This window comes from Lissotriton vulgaris, chromosome 4_1 (genome assembly GCF_964263255.1).
Source record: "Lissotriton vulgaris chromosome 4_1, aLisVul1.2, whole genome shotgun sequence".
Taxonomy (NCBI): Eukaryota; Metazoa; Chordata; class Amphibia; order Caudata; family Salamandridae; genus Lissotriton; species Lissotriton vulgaris.
In genome coordinates this window covers 18,158,836-18,179,167 of record NC_141691.1, presented here as the reverse complement: position 1 = coordinate 18,179,167, position 20,332 = coordinate 18,158,836, and positions in this window count along the sequence as shown.

The window sequence follows — 20,332 nt, the reverse complement described above, 5'->3', positions numbered from 1 at the left end:
AGAAAAATCCCCACTAACCTTCTACTAATGTTCATTCTGTGGAACTTTTAATGATAATGATGATGATGATGATGATGATGATGATGATGATGATGATGATAGTAATACTAATACTAATATAATTAATAATATTAATAATAATAATCATAATAATCACAATCATAATAATGTAATATTCTAAACTTTACATTTTCAACTTTGATTGAACTCACGTTTATAATTTCAAAAAAGTACTTATAGCTCATACTTCATCTAAATATTTTGATTATATTCAATTAGATTTGATCATCACATTGGAGAGAATAACGATGCATTCTAAAAATATGATAATTATAACATATTGGAAAGCAAAGTGGCCTGGAAGGAAATTGGATTATTATTTGGTGTGGGCTACTACCCTTCTGGAGGAATGATCACAATCAATCACGAAAAACACTGACATTCAGTAAATTATTCTGAGCTCATTCACCTGGCAGCTATGGCACAGAGCAGACTGCAATGGACCACTGGTCGGATACACCAACAGGAATCAACCCGGTCAGAGGCTTGACCTTGTAGCTATTTGTAGCCTTATAGCTAAATCGGAGGTCACCCAGTAGAGCCTTTGAGACCACTCATTTGTCCAGGATACAAGAGGGGACACGTCCAGTCCTTCATGCTCCTCCCAGGTCATAGACAGCAGTTTCAGTCCTCTTTTTTTAATTTGCATTTATAATGACCATAAAAGGAGCATGCAACAGAGGTCCAGCAGCCTGACAAAACTCATCATTGAGTCGCGTAACCAATACAGCAACTAAACTATTCTGCAAATAGACACAAATCCCTGAAAAATATGAACTGTGCTAATTGGCCATACAAGACAGAACTTGAAACAACCACAATATGAATCTGAGATATTGTACTTGTGTGATACCTAATGGTTCAAAGGCATATTAAAGGTTTAAAAGAGAGGATTAGGTTTGGCAGGAGGGTAGATTAAAAGATTAGGCTTATGATGTAAGTGAACTACATTTCCATTAGCATAATAAATAACCAGATTGAATATTTTGCTGTTAGAACTTCGTTATCAGAGAGTGCAGATCGTCATAGTTTACTAACAAGAGACCAACCGCCATATCCAAGTCCCCCATTTCTGTGCATTTTGTCCCTTACACTCATACAACTTTGTTTCTAAGATGTTAATAGCCTAAATCTCCACTCATAGAAAGTGGGGGGTTCTGTGATGAGCAATCCACATCCATGCCACTGCCGTAGCAATAAATTACATATAGCCCTCTGTTTATGTCAACTCATTAAGTCCTCTACAACTCCTACAAAAATCAATGCAGAGTTAATAGTTATTTGGCCTCCAATAATATATTCAATAAATTTACCCATGTCATAAAAAAGAGGACCTAGTTTCGGGCAAAGAAAATAAGTGAACAATCTTAGCCCCCGAATCCCTAGATCGAGAACATTGATTGTAAACTCTACTGCCCTACTGAAAAAAATATTCTGGTGTAAAATACAGATCAAACAAAGTTTTAACATGTTGGTTCTTTAGACCTGCTTTTAATAATACCTTGTCACCAAAGTCTAGGGATTCTTGCAATAATGGGTCCTCTGTCACCAACCTACCTCCCTATTTATCATTCTGAGATTCTTGGTCGTCCGGTTTTGCATCAATACATCATAAATAGATACAATCGTAGCTCTTTTACCAATTGCCTCAAATATAGATATCTAAATCATTGGCCCGGAGGTCTTCCCCTGCCTACTCAAGAAGTCCTAAATCTGAAAATATTTAAAAAAGTATTGAGTGCTAATCCCAAATTTCTCTTGAAGATCCCCAAAATGAGCTCATATTTTCTCCAGAGAAGAGACCTCCAAAGCATGGTATTCCTTTTAGCCACCAATTCCTTACTATTGGGTCATAGAATATTGCTGGTATGGAGAGTGTCCTCCAAAGTGGCGTGTAGTAATTATATTTGGATAGTTTTATTTTCTTTTTACATAGTCTCTATAGTCTAAAAGCCCCTAGCAGGATCTCAAATTTAGCTTTTTTTGTAATAGCTTGTTTCCAAATTTTTCAGCAATAGTCCTTTAGCACCCTTCTCCGCTATAAGTTCATAAATCAAATGGAATTCTGCTGCGCTGTGCAAGTGTGTATTTCCAGTAATCAAAATTCTCATATTTTGTAATATACATGCTCAATAGTACATTGTATATTTGGGACCCCTCAGCTACCCCAATTCTTGAGTGGAGTCATGAATTTAGAAGCTCTTCTTATCTTTTTAAATCTCCAAAGAAAGCCATAATATAAACCTTCTAACTTATTAATCACCTACGATTGAATATTAACAGAATAGCTGTAAAGACCTAGCTCTTCAGAGAGTAGCAGATCCCCCGTAGTGCTTTAAGACCCTCGCTGCTATGTAGTGTGCTTTACAAATGCCATGATTGATTGATTGATTGAATAAATAAATAAATATAGCAATTTAGGCTGGACAGTTATTTTTATTATGTTCCCCCTTCCCACCAGTGACAGTAAGAGGTCATTGAGTCTTCTAAGATATTGTTCTACTGAATGTAACACAGGTTTCAAATTTATTTTATACTATATCTCCCAATGCTGAAGAGATATTTTTCCGGAAGTAATTTGCCTCGCTCACTTCCCGTGGGTCAAAGTCCCCAATATTACTAGTACAGACTACTTGTGCTTTCCTCTGATTTAACTTATACCAGAGGAGAGCCTGGATGTCCTTGTTGTTCCCTCATTCTAAACCAATGCCTGTTGTGGGTTTGTTGTAACTATCACTATATCATCTGCGTATGCTAATACTTTATATTCCGCTTGCCCTACTATACCAATTTCAAGGGGTTGATGTACAATGCAAAGAGTAGTGGTGAATATGGACAGCCTTGCCTTGCTCCCCTGGAAATGGTAATTTCTTCGTATTTAACCCCATACTACAATGATTTGATGGCTCTGATGAATCCTGGGCGTAAACCATATTTTTAAAACAGTGCCCATAGAAAAAAACAGGACACCGGATCAGATGCATTTTTGGTGTCCAATAAAATCAAATTCATTTTTCCACAGGTGGCTTTGGTAATGTGAAGCAGTTTAATCTCTATTTTAATATGATCTACTGTACCATGACCCATGCTGACTGAGGGAAACTAATTTAGCAACTACCTTGCCTACATGATTTGCTAGAATTACATAATAGAGCTTAGCATCACAAATCATTAGTTTTATCGGCCTGTAAGGTCCTGGATCTAATAGGGGTTATTATTTTTTTTTTAAACAACTATGTGTGATTCCTCCATGACAATGGTGTCTCCCCTACCTGTGCTTTTTGAAACACCACCAACATATCCTCAATAAGTTATTTTAGTAATGAGTTATATATCTCCAGGGGAAAGTATCTGGCCCCGTAGCCTTCCCGGTGGCTAATGAGCCTATTGCTATGGCCACTTCTTCTGAAGAGATGGGTTGCTCTAGAATAGCCTGATCTTCAGAATTAAGCCCGACCCCTTCGATTGAGCATACTATCTCAGCATATTTCCCGATCATAGACTGCCCATCCTCATATATAGTTTCTCAAAAAAGTTTTTAAAGGTTTTTACTATTTCAGAGAGTATTACATGTTTCACACCATCCTCTTCCTCGAGCGTCCCATTCCCTGTGGCCACCTCCCTTTGCCTTGTTGAAAGGACCAAGAGGTGACCCACATTCTCCACATATTCAAAGCACTTTATTTTTCATGTATGAAATTTAGCAGCAGTTTGCTGGCTCAAAAACTGTATTATTTTACTACTTTTTCTGCTGGATTTCAGGATTGCAAGTATTATGAGATATTGCATGCATCTGGAACTCTTCAAGAAAAGATAACTCTTCAAGAGAGTCCTGAGTCCTCCTTATATTGCTCTTATTGTGTCCCAGACAACTGTGTCTTTAGTTGAACTCCAGTTACTCTCCGAGAATTGAGTCACCAAATGTCGCGTGTGTTCTAAATATTCCTCATTACTCAAGAGTTTCCTGTCGAAAGTACATTTGGCTCTTGGATTGTACACCCCCTTCAGCAGGACCTTTATGATCAAAGGGTTGTGATCAGAGGGTACCCTTGGGTGTTCCTCATATGTAGTTTGGCTGCTAAGTGCCTTGCATATAAAAAAATAATCTAGTCTAACTAATTTGCTATGCAGGTAAGAAAAAAGTATATCCTGGCACGAGGCCATACATTTCTTCCACATATCATCGCCCCCATGATTTTCAACCAGCCAGCGTTGTGCCCTAAATAATCTGCCTTTCTTCCTGGGTGGGGTCCAATATTTTATCTACCTCTAAGTGCATGTTAAAATCATCACACATTATTAACAAAGTCGGCCATTTTGAGAATTTGACATTCAAATAATCCAACGTGTCATCCTCATCCATTTCAGCTTCATAGATCGAACACAACACAAACCACCTCCAAACTTAATATCTATAATTACTCACCTACCCATTTTATCTGAAAATGTCCTAAATACCGTACAACTGGACTGTCTGCCAAGTATATCTACCTTTCTAGAAGCGACCCCTTGTTGTGTGCACCCTGGAGGTCCAATCCACGGTCTAAAAATAAATATCTCCTGCCCCCAGGACTGTGGATCTCCTGGAGACAAATAATATCAAACTTCCACAGCCTCAATACTGATGCCACCCGATGTCTCTTGGCTCTATCATTCAACCCACATATATTGAGTGAGGCTTTTGATACCTTATCATTCCCATATTGAATTAATACATTTCTACCCAGCATAGCCTTACTTGAAACTTTGAGCCCGCTGAGATTCCTGTAAAACTCCACCTTAGTAGTATCATTGAAAACAAGGATCTTAATGACTCCGTAAATGATACAAGATTCTGTTTGCTGGACTCTGAATTAGGGCCAAATATCCCCCGATCAACCCAACCCACGCTCCCACAGAACAGCAACATCGCCCTTGGTTTGCCCCCTTCCTGCAAATGATGAGGTTGTTGCTTAAAGGGGAGCCTGTGGGCTCTCAATGTAATTCTCCCAATGCCAGGCCCTTAAAACAGCTCAATAACAAACTTTGGAGGGTCCTCCCTCGACTCCTTCAAGTACACCCAATACTGTTAGATTCTTCCTTCTCAGTAGCTCCACCTGGGTGTCCATTATTTGGCCTTCAGGCAGTTTGTCGACTTCTTACTGAGGGTAACAGCTCTAGGATGGTATTTTTAGGATGATTGATGCATTGATGGTAGGGTCTTCCCACAGACATTTCATAAGTTTCTTATTTGAGGATCCCATTAGGAAGAATCATTGTGATAATACTATGCATATACTCTTTACATTTGATTGACAATTTCCCAATATGATGGTACTTTATGATCAGGACACTTGAGGCATTGACAGTAATGATTTCCCACAGAATGGTCATAAGTATTTTATTTGACGAAAATAACTATGAAGAAAATTTCTACATTCAAATATACATGAACAATACCATTCCAACATGGCGCTGACTAAGTATTCACGGAATGGATGGTGTCGTTTTGAGGTCACTAGGCAGAGTCTTGTAGGCCCTTCCAGTCAACTCTCTTTAAGGAACACATGAATGCAATGGTTGACTGAGTGGAGTGCAAGTTAGTCTTGCGCTGCTATGTGGTAAGAGTATGTGTGTGTGCTAAAGGGCGGTGATAGAGCCCGGCGGCTTTGACACTCACTAGATGCGGTATTGTAGATGCGGGGCATTGAGTCTTCAGTGACCCATGGATTGGAGCAACTAGCCTTTTTTGCAGAGTCGAAGCACCACGAATTGGGTGACATGAGGTGTGAGTCCTTGAAATGTCCAATGGTGGTCACCAAATAATTTATAAATAAGAGCATAATACAGATATGCCAGTATGTTAGCTGGTGTAAATACTAAAGTACCGAGCAGAATAAATTAATGGAGGGTAGGCGCACAGTTCCACATATGAAGGAGAATATGTAAAAAAGTATACTAACATATTGACCCACAAGTGTTGTATATACCCACAGGTTGGCATCTTTCTTCTTTTTGCTGTTTGTCAATCACCATAGGCTCAGTTTGAAGTACCAGTGAAGTGAAGACTGCCCCAAAACCAAGGTGAAATAGCAGAAATATATTGGAAATGAAACATGTTGGCCTTTCCTACTTGAAATGGTCTGAAACATACCGTTCTTTTTTAATCTGAGTGTGCTCGCAGCATCCAATGAATTATGCTTATTTGCTAGGGGTTCAGTTGGTATGAATGACACAAGCACTCTTTGTGCATCCTTTCCCATATCATTTTTGATGTTCTCTTTTTCTTCACCTCTCAAGCATAAGTTTGACACTAATTTAATTTCTTCATGGTCATGAAAGTCACTAATGATGAAAAACGTGAGCAAACTGGTGAGTACCTACCAGCATTTCCCTTGGTGATGCATACATGAGGGATTACGGGAGTGGTAGACTGACAAACATTGAAAATTGGACACCCCGGTCCGGCCGCTATTGGCATTTCTCAGAAGCCAGCGTTTGGGCAGAGGTATTAATATTGTCCCTAGAATCCTTGAAAAAGTTGTTTTGTCTCAGTAGAATCAGGTCTTTTATAAATGTTGTGTTACGAGTGGAAGGTGACCTGATTGGTAATTCTCTCTTATGCTCCTAATTGTGAAATACCTGGCAATGTGCCGGGTGAAGTGTAACAAGGAGAAATATCTTCATTTCTCTTTGCTACTTCCTCTTTCTATGTGTGCTGCATTATGTAGCATACAAAGATATATAGGAGTGCCTCAAGGGATTGTTTTTCTATAGGTAGGTGCACAGGAACAATCATACATGCAACATTGGTGCCCTTGCTAGGCAGCCCATTGTGTGTGCCAGTGCTGGGGAAACGACTCGAATGCGCCATATTGTGTAAAATAGGGCGCATTCCTGCTCTTTCCCTGCAATGCAGTGCAGCATAGTAAATTGACTTTCTGTGCAGCTCTGCGCTGCATTACTAGTACATCAATTGGCCTTCATAATTTAAATTGGCAAGTGTGCAGGTTAAAGAAGATATGTTTCTTGATGGGGTGAGTTAAACATGTGTTCAGGGTTTGCCACAAGGAATAACAGCTGTCAGTCCTATCTGGGCAAACATTTATCTTACAGAAATCCTGTATTTTCTATTTTTTTCTTTTCATTTTTCCTGGTATGTTACCCCAGACCAGTAGGTTCACCCTCTTACTAACATCATTCAACATGGCCACTGGTAAGCCACACTGGGGTTATGTGTGAGATTACTGTGTAGTTTATCCAGTGGTCAAATACAAAATTATTATTATTAAACAGTGGCATCGCCCTTGCACAATGCACAATGGAACAAGAGCGATGCAACTCTTAAGTTAGAGTTATCAAGCCATGCAAGGCCACCTTGCATGGGTTGATATATATCTAGAATAATGTAATTCAGCACAAACTGCTGTATTGCTGTACTCAGCCCCAGAGAGAAATTGGTAGAGAGCGGATTTTCCCACCACCACCCATGGAATTTGGTACACTCTCAGCAGATTTACCATTCTAGTAGACCTGGAAATGCTTCAAAATGGCTTGCATTGCTATGGGAAAGAATAACGAGGAGAAATATCTGTATTTCTACTTGTTTTTTTTCTTCTCTTTTTATGTGTCCTGCATTTTGCAGCACAGTACGCATAGAAATAGAAAAATGTCTCAGGGGATTGTTTTTGTGCAGGAAGGTGTTCCTTTCAGTGGTATGAACCTGAAATCTAGGCCTGTTAGTCGTTTGACATTGGCTGCTTAACTCTCGTCGATGAGTCAGTAACATTATTGAGCTTTTTCCACAAACTTCTCAACACTTTTGGAACTTCTTCCTGAAATTCCTCTTGTGGGCTTAAAGTGTACAATACACCAATATAGGGGTATACAAGCTCTGAGATGCTGCTTAGGATATTTAAACTACAATCCCACAATGCACTTGGCCAAATTCTTAAAGGTCCATTGGACGCACTCCAATATGGGGACTTCTTGGTGGAGAGGAAGCAGATAAGCTTCATAACATGTAGCTTTCAGGGAGTCCAATTCAGAATACTTGTGAAGCAGATGCAACACTCAGAGTGCAGTCTGTTGAGTTTAGATCAGGGTTCCAACAGGGCAGTCCTTCTTTTCCTTGTTATTTCAGTTAGTAGATCTGAGTTGCTTGGCAACTCTTCCATAGTTATTCAGTGTTCCTGGGTGCCAATCAGGGGGGCACCCATGACTAGTGGAGTGCAGACTGCCACTCTCAGGTGTGACAGTTTCCTCCAAAGTGTGGTATATTCTTGTCCCAGAAAGCACGATTCTTTCAAAATATAAAATGGAGATACTCTCCCATGGGGGGTTAGATATGGCTAAGCCAACCCACTGATATAGCTATGATTCCCAAACACTCCCCTTCTAATCACTTCTTATTCAGGCTAATGTATGGCTGGGGGTGCAGAATGCGGGGGTGAACCTGAGCATACTCATCTTACTTAGGGAATCAAAAACTAGGTGATGGGTGGAATGCTTAAATTAATCTTAGCCACTGATAATCACTTGGGCCACATCACGAACCATGATGTTTACCCATCATGCCACCTCAGTTTAAGCTCACCCATATGCAACTAAGTCTTGATCCTGCTCCAATGGGAACAGCCCACCCAGAGACCAGCCATATTTCAAGTTATAATAGACAGAGTGCTCATGACTGCATGCTCTGGATTAGGATTAATTTTGGCATATTTGAGTTGTACGGGCGGCTCTTGCGCTCTACTCTGTCCATTGAATGCAAATCTATCATTTGACACAAAGAGGGATACTTCACACTTTGAGAAGAAATGTACATTTCTATGACCTTTAAAATATACGGATTACGTCCATTTATCAAATAAAGGTGGAGAATTCTGAACTTCCACAATGCACCTAGACAAACATTGTCCCCATCCCGGAATACCTTTCTTACAGTGCTTCACATCATCTCCAGTCATCTCCCCATATCTTCTCGAAATTCCATAAACATGAGTATAAACCATGTTTTACATTGTAGTAAGGGTCATTGCCCTCTATATCTTTGCTGTGCCCTTTTAGAATCCAGAAACCCCAATCCAATGAGTGAACATACCATGCTACCTATTTCATCCACAAGCTCCAATAGGGCAACCGCAGGTGTTAACATGATGGTTTGTCTAATATTGTCAGGAAGATATTGTTGAATGTGTGTCCAGTATGATTCTACATTGGGACAGTCCCAGATCAAAGGTATCAATGTTTCCATCTCCCCGTAAAATCAAATGCAGCTTGAGTGTATCCCTGCCTTCATATTGGATAACTTCTCAGGAGTATAATGGATTCTTCTGTGCAAAAGAATGTGCCAGAGGTGAGAGGATATGTCCACTGAACAAGTGATTACTTGGGCTTCTCTCCACGTGTCTTCATCAAGTGTACCAAGATCTGCTTTACCGCTGAACCTTAGCTGGGTTATCAGTTCTGAAGTGTTGAAAAGCAAACAGTGAGGTCCTCTCGCTGTTGGTTCTAGAGTCAGTTTGGATTCTTAGGGCCAGATTTACAAAGGTACACTTAAACGTTTGTGTAAGTTTAGATTTGTTTCCCATTCACAAGTAGTATCTTTACAACTGTGGAGTCTCTACACTTGTGCAGGAGGGTCCACACATAAAAAGATCTCACCACTAGGACAAGGGTTAGACGTATCCATCTTAAGGAGGTCTTCCGCCAAACTTTATGCCTGCTTGCCTCACTTTTTTCTGAATTCATGTTCACCAGTCTTATGACTGCTAACCTGTGCTAAAAGTGCATGTGCTCACTCCACTAAATGTGGTAACATTGGTTTATCCACAATTGCTATATTTTATTTACTTTTAATTCCCTAGTAAATGAATTGCTACTAGGGGGACTGCAGCACTGATTGCACAATTAATTAGCACTTAAAACCTGTGGTATTTGGAAAAACTATATGACTTTAAATATTGCAATACAAACATATTGAGCTTTTATTATTGTGACACATAAATATCGTGATACAGAAATATAATTGACAAAATATAATTGTTTCATGTAAATAAAATCATTTTCAAGAATATCTATGTTGTTAATATCATTTTCAATAATACAGTTGTATAACATATCATGTTGAACTATCTTTCTGTGTTTTAATTTATATTTTATTTGTATATGTTATATATTGTTGGAAAATGGGTTATTAGTAGTGATAAGTTACCACCTACCACTAGTAATAATGTCACAAACACAATAAGTTGTTCAGTCAATGTCACAATAACTTATTCATTTTCTCAACCCTTGGATAGCTATCAACGAGCATAAAGGATTAATTTAGGAGACATGTGTAAAGCATTTAAAACCATCAATACATCAAATAAGTAAGAAACAACCCACAATAAAAATCTAACAGCAATTAAAAAAAATATGGTCTATTTTTTTAACAAATAGACACCTAAATAAATGAACATGCATTGTAGAAAACCTGAGACATGAATGCTTAAAGAATACACACTTTCAAGTGCTTAAAAACAATAGTGTCAACTTGGGACGTTTGGTCATGCTTGACCGGTACAAAGTCAAAGTGAGACTAACCGCGATGGAGCCCTGGTCAGATACACTAAGCAGGATCCTTCGTACTTCAAAACTTTTCAGAAGGATTTTCTCTTGATGCTGAGCAATGCTATTTTTCGAGCCAGATCCAAGTTGATGTTGTGTGCTTGATTCTGCACGAAACCCCGAACCAACTCCTGATAGTCTAATTGTTGGCTGAAACTCTGGAGCTTTCAGCAACATGAACCTGAAATCCAAGCCAGGTGACGTTGGTAGCTTAACTCTTGTTGCTGAGTCAGCCACGTTTTTGTGTTTTTCCTCAAGTTGTTCCAAACTTCTGGAACTTCCTCCTGAAGTTCCTCTGGTAGGTTTACCGTGTCCAAAACACCAATCCAAGGGTCTAGAAGCTCTAAGATGGTCATTGAGATGTTGAAGCTACAGTTCCCACAATGCACTTGGCCAGAACCTTAAACGGCCACTGGACACACTCCAGGATAGGAACGTCTTGGTGGAGAAGATGCAGCTGGGCCCTGTTAATCTTTACATTTTAGGAAGTCCACTCCTTAATACTTGTGAAGCCAGGCAGAGTCCTTTGGGCTGTAGTGCATAACGGGGATCCAGCAGGGCAGTCCTTCTGCTTCTTCTTGTTTCAAACAATAGATCTCAGTTGCCAAACAACTCCCCCTGATTTATATCTAGTGTTCCTGAATGTCAAGCAGGCGGCCACCTCTTACCATTGGGGTGCTGGGTGCCACTCTCAGGTGTGAGCACTTTCTTCAAAGTATGGAGTATTCTTGTCCCATACAGCAGTATTCTTTCAAAAACGAGAAGCTCTCTCCTGGAGGATTAGATCTGACATAGACAACCACTGGTGTGGCTAAGATTCCCTACCACTCCCCTTCCTCTCTTTTCACTATTTGAATTACTTGGCCTTCTCTCCGGCTGGGGGTGAAGGATGTGGGGGTGAGCCTGTGCTGTCCTAAACTGTCATTTTGCATTTACAGACCAGTTTGGCTACTCCACTGGCTTGTGATCTGCAGCTTGCATTTCTCCTCCAACAGGAAATCATTTGTGTCGAGTCAGTGTAAGCAAGTGTAATTCCCAAATTGAAGGAGGTAGCCATTCATGTTTAGTGCCTTTGGAATTGTAATGATAAATCCTTTTTAATGGTAAAGTCAAATTTACTATTACAACTTTTAAAATGCCATTTTTAGAAAGATAATAAATAACTAAATGATTGCCAATTCTGCGAACTCTATTCTATCTAAATGACTACCCACTGATTGACGCCAAACAAAAAGTGGAAGACCTCTTTTTCCGTCTGAATTAATCAATTTAGGATTCTTGTTTATTCAACATCATCTTTTTCTTTCAAATTTTTGTTACTTTTTAAAAAAAAATCTGAAATTGCAAAAATAAAAATATACATGTATGTACAAAATAATTTACATCAATATACAATACACTCACAACCACAACCACTCTCAAAATGTTGTTACACTCACAGTCACTCCCACTCCATACATTCACTGCAAAACAATACACCATATATTTACAATGTTCAGAAAGACTTTTTACAATATTCTTTTTACAAAGTCATAGAATATAGAATCAAACAAATGAATTTTTAAATTTGAAACTAGCTTTCAAGGTCAAACTGTCTTATGGCTTGATGATTGGTCTACGCGTTTCGAACTCTAACTAATTTATTGAGTTCTCATCAGGACCATTAAGGTAAGCTGTTGGTAAAGGAAAAGAATCACCTAATTAGTCAGGATTCTCATAGCTCCCTGCCTACCCTCTCTCTGCGTCAAGAATTTCTCTTACCTGGCTTTCCTTATGAAACACCCAATTGCAAGATGCTGTAAATGAAAAGCAAACCTAGGTTTAATGCTCTACACTAAAGAATCAACAACCTTGCATCAATGATTCATCCTGGTTCATTATTTGCTTACTTGGAGTTTGGGGATTGAGCTGTGCCTTATTCGAGTAGTGGAGCGAGATAATCGCAGTTGTGGCTTGCTGGAAGGTAAAAAACACGAGGCTAGGAACTCGTTTTTTTGACATAGGCTTGGTGGACTTGCTTCAAAAACAGAGAGAAACTTACTCAAGGTTTTTTCTGTGGCTAGCTTCTCAAAAGTTAAGCTGCATCCAATTCGGCATTCTGAAAAAATTGGTTTGAAAAATCAGTATCAGGTAAATTTGGCACGGAGTGCTGCAAGGGCAGGGTTTTGTTGTCAGTCACTCGTGGGGGGCACATACCTTCGTTTTTGTTGAAGTCGCCGTCTCTTTCTCGAGGCTCTTTCATTCTCATGTCAGTATCGGTGAATGTTTGTTGCCGGTTTCATATGTGAGCACGGGATGGCGTCGCAGAGGCTCTCAGGATTTGTAGTTCTTTTGTAAAGGATCATGGGAAGAGTAGTTTTTATTTCTATTGAAGTGTTTTTGGATGCGCTTTTTCTGTCCTGACTTCGTAGTTCTTTAGAGGATTTGCTGGTATAAATGTGCTATTGGTCTGTTTAAGATTTATGCGATTGCATTATTTATGTGGAAAAAACGTATTTGGGTATTCCGAATGAGTACATAATGGTGGTTCGAACGGAGGTGGGGAAGGTTACCCTCCATTTTTTTAAAAAAACGCAGAGATGTGCTGTGGATAACTTTAATAATACCTATTGGTAGAAAGTCCGCTATGCCATCCTTCTTATCTTTTAAGTGTTCTAATGGTCCGTGTTTGTTCGTCTTATTTCCTCTTCTTTTGGGAGGGACCTGATGGTATCCGATCTTTGATAAAGCTGAATTCAAAATTAATGTGTCGAAGAGCCTATAGAATCCTCAATGTGTCCAAAACATGTTGGGTTCCTTCTGGGGAATAGGGTCTTCTCTCTTAATGTAGTTTGAGCTGCTTGGCAATCATCTTCCAGGAGATTCTGTTTCACGTGAGGTTATAAATTTCAGATAACTCATTAAGGCCCATAATTGCCGTGTTGTTTTTGACAATTAGCATGGATTCTCTCCTTGCTAACTTCTGCTCTAGGTCACCTCCTCATTGGTCTCTTTCAACTTTTGAGATGACTGTCCAAGAGAGATCATTTTTTTTATGGTCTTGTAGGCGCCAATGGTTTACAAGAGGTGCAGACTGTACATTGTTTTTGATCCTTGACTTGTGTTGTGTTATGCGTGTTCGGATTTCGTGGTTTGTTTTTCCTATATACAGGAGATTACATGGGCATACAATTCCATATATTACGTTCCGCGATTTACTGTTTGTGAACGTGTCATGTCTCCAGTAGATGTTCCGGTGTTCAAAAATATTTCCTTCTTTAGTGGAGAAACAACATGAACAAGTGCCACATTTTCGGTGGCCTTGGTTGGGTGAAAGTCCAACGTAAGATCTAACTGTCATGGGTTTATTTTCTGGTAGGGCAGCTCTTACTAGATGATTGGCTACGCTGCAGTCTTTTTTGAAGGCGAACAAAGGTGCAGTATTCAATTTTGGGTCCAGATTTACCACTTGAGAAACATCAGACCCTACTGCAAGACTCTGCTGTGAAATTAGGCGGCACTAAATGTTTATTTTTATGTTCTCTCCCTATATACTGTAATTACCATGACATATTGCTTCTCGGACATGGATAGAAAGACGAGGACAAACATTCTGACAAAACACAATTCCCTACAGAGAAAACTTATATACATGCAGTAACGGTGAGAAGTGAATTTCAAAGATAAAGAGGATCAGGAGAGAACTACCCTCCTACAGCACCTTAGTCCCACTTGTGCAGCCTAGATTAGATTTGCCACAACAGTAGATTACTCATCAGTTATCAACAAAAAATAGAATTTCTCAATCATTATGCACTCAAATGCTTTCATAATTTTTTTTTCTTTATTCGATATTTCAGTCTAAAAAAGAACTTTGAGTCAAAATACTGCCACACCGACAACACGTGTTTGAAGTACCACCTATTGTTCAAGGCTTAAGTTAGGCAAAAAGTTTAATATCCTCTCAGACTGCTTGTCCATGGAGAGGCACACCACACTGTCAGTTCCATCTCATGTAAGTATCTGCCTCAATCTCCGAGGCCAAAAGCCACCAGTAGCTTAGGTGAAGGCAGAGGTGGGGGTGCCTGTAAACACACTCTTACTTAGCAGCTGTTGGGGTTGCTCCTCCACTGACACTGAATGAACAACTCTAACCTGGGCTATTGTGAGAAGTAAGACAGTGAGAATTGACTGACTTTGATAGTTTCTCCTTATCCAAACATAGTTTTAGCTGTGTCCTCTTTTCTGTCTGTACCAGAAACACATCTAAATTGTCAGATTCCCAATCCCAACTCACCCAGTGATTCTGTCAAAACATGAGCAAAGTTGTTTGGAAGGTAAAACAAATTCTACTTGATTACTACGTGTGGTGTTCATGATGTGTACTGATTGGCTGATTGTTCCTGACTATATGTGGTATTTAAATTAGTGGTATTAGGGAACATGTTCCTTTGTCCAAATGTGTTTTTTGTGCCGATTTCTGGGTACTGAGCCCAGCCAAAGTAATCAGTAATTCTTTTTGCTCAAGCCTGATGCAATATAGTTGTTTTCTTTTGCAGTGGATGTTGGAACAACTTGGACAGATCTTCTCCCCGGATGACAAGGGTTGGGTGTATATGTTTACGAGGGTGCAAAGGCATTGCCATCCAAGAACGAGGCAAGCTCCCCACATTGCCAGTTAGTTTCCGTCAACATGAAGGGGCCCTATTGCATATCTGATACGTGCAGTATTGCTTCACAATTTGCGTTAGTGCCAAGCGGTATCATTCTTTTGCCTCTAAAACACAATGAATACAGTGTAAGCTTCCATACCATTAGTGGCCGCCCCTTCCCTTCTAGCCATGTGTACCTATCATTCTCAATGTCTCAGATTTCCTGACCTGGAGCATCTATGCTGACATTCAACCTTTTTAGATCATTGAGGATGCATGGCGCTGCACGGGAACTCCTTCCCTGGAGTCCATTTGTTATTAAAAAATACTGCCCAAGATATGCTAATACCTACCCTGGGACCACAGACAGAGGTGGGAGAGGACATGTTTGTGTGATGTGTGGTGACCTTGCGACCCCCATAAACCTTTTCTCTAAAAATTCTCGAGGGCAAACATTGTCCACCCCTCCATTGCCAAACCAGCACTATCTGTCTAGCTCACTTTTGAATGTCCCTTGGCTCTCAAAAAATATATAGTGGTGTGTGGTTGGTTTCATACCTGGTGATGTTTACCACTACTCTATGGGGTTATAATGGGTTGCATCTTGGCCCTAATCTTAATTTTTTGGAGGCTATTTCTTGGGATAAGTAATGTCTCTCAGTACCCACATTGTAAGGTAACAGTGAGCAAACATAGCACGACCTAGCCGATGTCTGGGTGCCCAGGGCGGTCATGTGCTGGTACCACATGTTGTGCAAGAGTATGCTGTGCAGTGCATGTGTAATACTAGAGTTTGGTTTAGTATAATTGTAAGTGAGGTGGGAGAGGTCCTGATGCATGTGCTGTAGAACTGTTGAGGTCGCCTCCATATGACTATTCATAATTCTCACAAAGGACATATTGGGCGACACCCATGTTAAGCAGGTGGTGTACAAAGGTGCAATAATTCACAGCTTTTGGCACATACAAGTCTTGGGATGGTATCTGTAGGGGTTGTCTGCAGTTTCCTGGCATTCGGTGGTGCCTTCGCTTGGCACAGTGTAAAGAGTCTGTTGTCAAAAATGTCCATAAGAAATTGTTGTCTCTTGCTTGAACAATTTGACCTTGTCAAGGTTTGGGAAGTCTACAACTGAAGAGGTGGTGGTCGCAGTAAAGCACTTATGGCTCGATTGCAGACCTGTTAGATAAGAGCTATGAGTTGTAGGCTAGCAAAGAAAAAACATATATCATCATTTAGGTTCAGAGAATTCCTGTGCTTAACTTTTAAGGACGTATTCTGTACATTCATTTTTTGCAACTGGTTAGCGGGTACTGGAAGGTGACCCCAATTGTGACAGCTTTTAGGGAACAGTGAGTGTTTAGTCATGGAATGCCTGAGTTTTATTTTGTTGGTCATTTGGTCCTCCCCCACCCTGTGACAGAGATGAATGTTTTAGCGGGTTGATATTCACGGGTGTGGGGATGAATCATTTTGCCGATTTGTTTATGGGTGTTGTCAGCCCTCTAATACCATACTTTCCCTAATGTGTGTATGTGTAGTGTTATCAATGTGGACGTTACCTTTTGACCTAAACATGCACAATGTGCTATGGAAGGAAGTGGGTATATCGTAGTTCTTGGGGTTGTGGGTAATTGCAATATGTCCTGAAGACATGCATATGCCCCTCTGGTCCATGACTATGGTGTGTAACAAGATTTTCCCTAATGGAGTTGGGTGTTTTGACTACACCTTTTTTCTGGAAGCGCCATTTTTTGGGCTACTATTAGGCCACTGGGTGCCTGCCTAAGGTTTCATATAGTGTTGGTCTCATATGGTGCGGCATACCGGGGAGGGTTAAGAAACAGTTCTATGCCCCCTGTATAGTTTGGATGTGGCAGGGTCTGGGATCAGGCCTACTGTTCCCTTGGATGTTGTTTGTGAGACCCTGTGTTATTTGCTTTGACAAGCTGGGTGTGCTGGTGAGCCTATCCATGCACCTTGGTGGGGGTTGCGATGGTCATCTATAGTACTCTTTTCCTTCTTGGTGCCCCTGTCTCCCTCAGATCCAGGATGCTTTGGATCTGCCACACTCTGCGGGGATGAGGAACTTCTTACCCGATTCCATGCTACTCTCTGTGTTTTGGAGGCCATGATCCGATGACCGGAATTTGGATATTTTAAAGCATTAGGGGAGAGCAGGTGGCAAGATAACTTGCTTACAACAAGAGTAAGGTGCGGGGCTGGGTCTTGTCATGCAGTGGTTAACAAACTCGGATGGCTGATTGCTATGGTGTATTTTCCTGCTAACTTGTTGCTAAATTGTTGCTCATTCGTCTGTGGGCTACCAATGTGCCTCATTTTCAAATTTAAAGTGGACCTACATGTAAGGGAGGCCTAACTGGGGTCTTTTCGATGAACCCATCCCAATTGGACTTGGCTGAGGGGACCGGGGACTTGTTGTTATGTACTGGTCGGGGGCTGCCAGACTTCTCTCCACTGGGCGTGGCCAGCCAACCCGACTCATGGGAACAACAGTAGAGTCGGACCTAGGCCCCGTCAGGCACCTGGATGGTAGCCCCGAATTCCTTCCTGAGTGCAAGTATAGGCTTTATTTTTTCCAATTGTCGTGTTACTAGTCTTTGTTGTTGGGGTGAGTTTTCTGAAGTGAGTACGAAGTGGATGTGTGGTATTGGCTGTTGTGTTAGGCTTACTTCCCATTTGAATTGGGTGATTGAGTAGAAGTATTGCCTCCCCAGACACTCATCACTTCCTGCTATGGCAGTGGCCGCAGTCCTAGCTGGGCTGGGTTCTCTGCCTGCTGCTGCTGCCATGTGTTTGGCCAACCACCTCGTCCTGTTGCGGAGTGTGTTTGCTGACTGATTTCCTTGTGGCTGAATGCACTGTGCGCTTTGGTTGATCTGGGCTCGGTTTTGTAGATGGAGATTTTGTGGATCTGGCTCAGGCTCACTGATTACATGACAAGTTTACAACATTAGTTGGTCATGTGGCCCATTCAGTGACAGTAATAGCACACTCTGCACCTGGCTTCTGCCAGCCTCCTTGACATCCTGACACCATACACGGGCAGAGACATGCTCTCTCTGATGCCGGCCATCCGAGCTGTTTCTTCACTGGGTTACACCAATCTGCTGGTCGAGTGGGTCGAAGGGCCCGCATCAGACAGAGAGCTACTAGATCTAGGATCAACAAACCTCATTGATTTCAGCAGAACCCCAGCTCAGTGCTAATATCCCCTGAAGTTTGACTCTCCGATCCATCAAACGCAACCCATTGAACACCAGAGGCAAAGGGAGAATACGCTCCAACCCATACACTAGAGCACTCAAAGGTAACTGTTAGGCTCATAGCGGTTCTCAAAAGTGACACCACCATTGGGGGAGGGATGTCCTAGTCTTCTGGGTCTAACATTGGGGGGAAGCCAAAGGGTACACTCCCGTAGGGTATGCTCAGGCAGTAGAATAAATGACAGGATGTCAGCTGGAAGACACGTTTGTATCAAGGGAAAAGGCCTACAGCACCAAGATAAGTAGGCAGTTTAGTTGAGAGGTGGAAGAGAGGCATGTTTTGAGAAAGGAGAGGGAAAGAGCTCTTGCCTGAGAGGTGCAAAGGGAGAACAGAACGGCTTACCCTCGCCCCAAGGAGAGCAGAGTTAAGCCCTGGGATCCAGGCGGAGGGGAGACTGAAATAGAATAAGAAGAGAGAACCCTATTGGGAACATGAACACCACCAGATCATCAGCGTATGAGAGGGGCCGACCAAGAAAAGAGGGAACAGGGTAGCCTAGCCAAAACACAATTAAGACCAAGGAGAAGCAAGCAGAATGGCACCTCTGCACACACCTGAGGAGAGCACTCACAAGACGTCTGCCTCTCCCCCCAAATTTGCCGGTCAAACAAGCTGACCCCTAGAGATGTAGTGTCAGGAGAAGTAGTCAAGGTCTTTGCACAACCATTCTGCCACCTGCTAGCCCACTTGACCGAAAGGGAGGACCCATGCAATAGACACTGGCCAGAAGGGGGATCCTTTGAACCAGAGGACGTGGCCATCGCGGAAGACTGCATGCGGCATGCAGGCGGAGATCCCAAATGAAATTTCTCTTTCATGCAGGAATGCCTGAGAAGATGTGAGTGCTATGCTGGAGAAATGCCAGCTTAATGGGTCAAAGCCAAAATATTCCAGCTGTTACAAAACTGCACATCAGGGAGCATCTATGTCCATGGCCTCAGATAGACAAAGAAGTGCAGAGGACCAAACTGCGCCCATTGATGGACAGGGAAGGGAAAATGGATCTTAAAAAGCAATATCAAGAGTCTGCTCAGCAGCCTCATCTTGAGCCAACTAACACAGTGATTTTTATCCGGCCACATCCCAGCAGCCATGCTGACCAACACCCAGCATGACTGACCATCATTCAATTCATTCAGACACCACATATGGATGTCCCTGAGGGAAATGTTCCCTGACTGCCCAGATGTTGGGGGGATTGATGACAGAGAGCATGAAGCCTGGGGAAACCATGACAAACTTTCTAGATAGAATGAGGGAATGATGGGGGCAGGAGACAAGACAGCCATGGTCCGAAATGGGTCCCTAGGTTGCATTAGTCTTCAATATCCTCAAAAAGGGACTGCCCACCGAAGTACATAGTGGTCTAGAAAGCGTAGTAGGATTAGACACTAAACCTTGGTGGGAAATACAGGCCCACATATTACATTATTCCAGAAAAAGCAGGAAAAGGACAGGGAAAATCAGGAACAAGTCCAAAGAGATACTTTCAAGCTGGTCCAACATAAATTAATTAAAAAAAAGACCGCCTTGAGTTGGCCCCCAGTATTGAACGGAGTATTTTGGGTTGCGTGTATTCCTGTCTGTGCCTCTTACAGCAAAACATATTAGGTTGCTGATATTCCTGATAGTTCTTGCTCGATCAGGACATCTTGATTTGTATATATTCCTGTTTGTTCCTGTTCAATCAATACATCTTGGGTTGCTTATAATTCTGTCAGCTGCTGTTCGATGAGGATACCTTTGATTGTTTATAATCCTG